The following is a 3,779-nucleotide window of genomic DNA, read 5'->3' as shown; positions in this document are numbered from 1 at the left end:
CGTTATCGCGTGTGCTTTTCGGCATAGCGTGTACATGGTTTCGGAGAAGGCCACACAGCGGCGGCCCTGCGACTGGTGACGTCATAGATGATGTGCCAAAATGGCGCTTGCTGGCGGTGGGAGCTAGGGATTGGAGTAAGATTCGAAGCTTAAATTTAGGTTTTAGAACCTGTTCTTAGAGCCCAGTTTTTTTGCGTGTGTTTAACCATATTCTCCCTATTATCAGATGTGTCTGATAATAGGGATTATCAGATGAGATCAGTTTGACGATAATGTCATGGCGCCTTCAAAAGGGCACGGAGAGAAGTATGTACTCGGTTTCAACTGATATACAATGCTACTTTAAAAACTATATTTTCGTTAATTTCGCGTCAGCAGGTTGATTATTAGATGAGCTAATGATTGCTATAGTTTACTGTTTGAATTTTGCATCGAAACCCAAGTGCCTGCGTGTCAGTGTGATATCACGAATTTCAAACTATAACTTCGTATGTATAAGGCCTGCTGTGGGTGCAGTGAATGGTCTTACAGCTCTGCTAAGTATGCGTATCCTTCAGAATAGAAGAACGTGGGCGACCTTTACCGTTAAATAATTAACTATCGGTCCGAGGAGAGGTCGTCGAAATCCATGACGTCACGATGAATTGGTGCGAGAACGTGAAGGCGGGGTCGCCACCCGCGTTTCGTTTTCGCCGCTATTTTCTGTTTAACCAAGCCTTTTCTCGTGGTAAGAGTAAATTTTTCTTTTTCTAGAAGCGCAGTTTACTTATACAGCCCGAACAAGCTTTTCCCATTAGTGTTATGCCATTATTGAGCGCAGTTCGGCGAACACTGCAGCATTCGTAGCTAACGGCCATTCCCGTTCACGCATGGCCTTCGAGATTTGCGCGCCGCTCGATCACGGAGGCTGTGGTTCACGCAACGCAGTGCATGCACCCACCGTGGTGGTTGAAAGGTTGCGACGTACCCTTCTGCCGAACACGAGGTATAGTGAGTCCTATCTGCGGCCGCGGTATGCATGAAGCGCTCTTTCGGTGCGCGTTATAAAGAAAACCGCGCACAGTCCGAAATAATCCGGATCCTTTAAAGTTGCATTACGTTCATCATCATGATCAGCCTATCTTATGTCCACTGCACGACGAAGGCCTCTCCCTGCGATCTCCAATTACCCCTGTCCTGCGCCAAGTGATTCCAACATGCGTTGGTACATTAAAATTAGTTAAATAAAGAACACGTGCACGCGCAAGGATCATCATGTACGCTCCCTTATAACTCGCATGGTCTGTTGTGTGAACAGTGTACGATAAATGAATAGTCGCGACTTCACTTCCAAGAGCAGTTTTCCTTCCCTCTCGTAACCTATCCCCATAGAGGAGTGTTCTCGATTGACGAAATTTCAGGAGCTGTTGCGAATGCGTTACGTTAAATATTTGCAATCTTTCCAGAAGTGCCAGTGGCAGGGCTGAATTGTTTCGTTTCGTAAACGGACGGTGCAGACTAACGTAGCTAGCTCATTTCTTTGCGCACAGCATGTTGCACGAACGCAGGGTAATTCTTTTGAATTAGCCTTTATCTGCTTCTGCTAACGTACACACTATAACGGGAGCTGACGTTTAAAGCGCGCCGCTGACGCGGTCACCGAGGGATCAACCCTTTCGCTGACGAATTTGCGAAATGAGCGAGAGGCAGACGACACGGAATTTCCTCGTTCCTCCACGGTAGAGGCAACGTTATTTTTCATACCCGATATTCTAAACCAGTCACTGCGCTCTTAAATTTCTTTACCACGTGAACGCTTGACAGCAACTCGGGGCCTCTACGCCGCGAAAAATAGCACGCGACGGCGTTGAGACTTTGTTGCAGAGATTGACTCCTTTTGCGTCACGAGCAAGTGACAGCCTCCCGAGCGCTGTTCCGCTGAACGACCTTCGAGAAGACAGACGACACCCAAATGTCTTTGTTTACGACACGTCCACGCGAAACAGTGACAAATTGCGTAAGAAAGCGCGCAGGGGCCTCGTAGTGTTCCCTCTCTCTCATTTCGCGGCCTGACTGAGGTCGCCAAAGTTAAAGGCTCCTACGACGTCACGAGGCAATTTTGGCCGTTCTTTTGTCGGCGCCACATCCATCTCCTAACTATATAAGTAAACTTCCGCGCGTAGTTTAGCAACCAGAAAATTGCCAAGACGCGCCCGCGACGCGATAAGGCGCCTATTTATGGCCGTTCCTTTGTCCGCTCTTTCCTTCGGTCTAATTGTCAGACAATTTCGCGCGCTTGCTACCCCCCCCCCCTCCGAGTATTCGTCGCGTGTTTCGAGTTTACGTCAGTCGCTACGCAGTGACGTCACTACAAGATTACAGCTACATTCCGGGAAATAGAAGCAAAAGAAAATGAGGAAAACCAACAAAGACGACCACGCTTGAAGCAAAGTTAGCTGTGTTCGTTTACGCCAGCGGATAGCTCGCGCAGCTGAAGTGTTGGAACTACGCGGACATCCAGCGCACTTGTTGTCTTTGCAAATAGCGTCTCCCGCGACGTCACGGTCAACAGAGAAGAGGGCCTTCTGTATGGTCGCACCCGCCTCTCGTGTTATGAGAAGTCCACGTTTGCTATTTTAGTATCTACATTTTCCTTTGTTAGCCGATGTCGTGGCCTACGAGTTCCAAATCGCGGCGGTGCAACTTCAGAAGCCGCGGTTGAAGAAACTATGGTAGCCCGAAATCGGACACCGTGCTATACCCTCCGGCACTTTACAGCTCCTCGAAGAAAGCCTCATTCCAATTATAGTGCCTACGTCTCTGCAGCCATTAAAGCCTGAAACATGAAAGTCTGTCATCTCCTCTGTGATCGCTACTAGATGAATATTAGAAGAACGCCGAAGAGGAAGGATGGGTAAATTATTCACATCTGTGACTCCGAAAAATAGGCAGTGTTACTGTACGCGGAAGTCAATTGGTAAGCAAAAAAAGACGCAAAAATTGAAAGGGGAAGGAAGGGTAGCGACGCAGCTTTGAGTTCTATATGTGAACATCTTTGACAGAAATCTGCCTGACTCAGCGAAACGATCGGAAAGAAACGCATCTCCAGGTATAGTTTCTGCGCGATAGCAACGATATGGACCCACCAGGCGAATTTTTGCCGTTGGCGTCGCCGTGAAGTACCTTATGTGTCTATGCAGAAATATGCTACGTTATTACTTATGCCGTATATCCAAGGTACAATTAACCGCCAAAGTTGATGAAACGAGGTCTCCATTCCAGTCTGAATTATTCCGCAGAATTTTAAAGAATTCCAGCGCTTTTTTTTTTACCTGCGCCATGACAGTCGCTCTTCATCGCGGTGATCGTGGATCTCACGATCGGTGTGCTGCGTAGCGCGATCAAAAAGAGCAAACTGCGAGGGAGAGCGGCGAGGGGAGGACGAATGTCCCTACCTTTAGTTTATTCAGGAGGCTTACGACGTGATAGGGTGTCTCGATGTCAGCGCCCGCGACGTGAACACGCTACGCAGGACCCCGTTACGCTGGATCTACGCTACTCAGCAGCGTAGTTATGTGCTGCACACAACTGCAGCGCACACACATCACACAAAGCAAAAATGGCGCGCGACGGACTTGTGCTCCAGTACAGACGGGGCGAGCGAGACGGCCCGTAGGACGGGAGGAAGTGACGTCACGACGGAAAGCGCAGGCCTTGAACAGGTCTAGGAGGTAATGGTATGTAATGGCCGAGGAGCCGCGCCGCGTTAGGTTGTGTTAGTGCCACAAGCTGTCACTGCC

The sequence above is a fragment of the Dermacentor variabilis genome, chromosome 10 (genome assembly GCF_050947875.1).
Source record: "Dermacentor variabilis isolate Ectoservices chromosome 10, ASM5094787v1, whole genome shotgun sequence".
NCBI lineage: Eukaryota > Metazoa > Arthropoda > Arachnida > Ixodida > Ixodidae > Dermacentor > Dermacentor variabilis.
This window is presented reverse-complemented; position numbering follows the sequence as displayed.